This window comes from Poecilia latipinna, unplaced genomic scaffold (assembly GCF_001443285.1).
Source record: "Poecilia latipinna isolate Pla-1442-1.1 unplaced genomic scaffold, P_latipinna-1.0 Scaffold9985, whole genome shotgun sequence".
In the NCBI taxonomy this organism is placed as follows: Eukaryota; Metazoa; Chordata; class Actinopteri; order Cyprinodontiformes; family Poeciliidae; genus Poecilia; species Poecilia latipinna.
This window is the reverse complement of record NW_015122601.1, coordinates 1-820: the sequence shown is the minus strand read 5'-3', so window position 1 is coordinate 820 and position 820 is coordinate 1. Positions and strand designations below refer to the sequence as shown.

The 820-nt window shown below is 34.9% G+C and overlaps 1 long non-coding RNA gene across 1 annotated transcript; it reads right to left on the bottom strand.

Annotated features, from left to right (window-relative positions):
• LOC106944437 (uncharacterized) lies at positions 1-811 on the bottom strand. Its single transcript, XR_001424289.1, has 3 exons — positions 573-811; positions 291-351; positions 1-27 (listed from the first exon to the last, which is right to left on the bottom strand). It is a non-coding gene; the product is annotated as an uncharacterized LOC106944437 (long non-coding RNA).
• Positions 812-820: the final 9 nt, after the last annotated feature.

Sequence of the window (820 nt, the reverse complement as noted above, 5' to 3'; positions counted from 1 at the left end):
GAATCAGGATTCAGGATAATTTTATTCCTGTTCAAAACAAGAACATTTTAAACACAGCAGCTCCTGGGCTCCGGATTCTCCACAAACACCCTCTCCCCAGCGCAGCTTGGCGCGAACTGACACAGAAATGCATTAAACAAAACCAAAATTTTCTGCAGTCATACAAAACAATTAAAATAAAACCTAAACAGAAATAATCTGCCCTATAATTACAATTTTCCACCATAACATAGAAATATACTAAATATATTTATTTAACATCCAAATAAAATTTGAAACAACACACATACCTGTTCAAAACAAGAACATTTTAAACAGCAGCTCCTGGGCTCCGGATTCTCCACAAACACCCTAACCAACCAAAAGAAAAAAATAAATAATAAAAACAAAATAACCACGCTGATACAGAAAACCTGATGGGTGTCACCAATGTGGGAGACAAATGCCCAGCATAGTGCTGCGCTAAACATGAACGGTTAAACAACAATATATATAACGTGAGTTTACAACATATTTTTTAGAACGTTTTCAATATTTTAATACACAAATGAAAGACAACTCTGTACACTTACCTCTCCCCAGCGCAGCTTGGCGCGAACTGAGGAGGGCAGCGGGAACACACAGGATATAACGCAAAAACAGGAAGTAAGAAAATAAAAGCTTCCCCACCAAAATAAAATACAATTAAAAAACAAAGGAAAACAAATATTCATAGATGAAGATGGCTTTTTACACACTAGGAACCAAAAATGAAAGCAAAATAAAACAGAAATAATATATAACAGACATGTCAATTCAAAGAAAATTAGTTTTGAGAAGG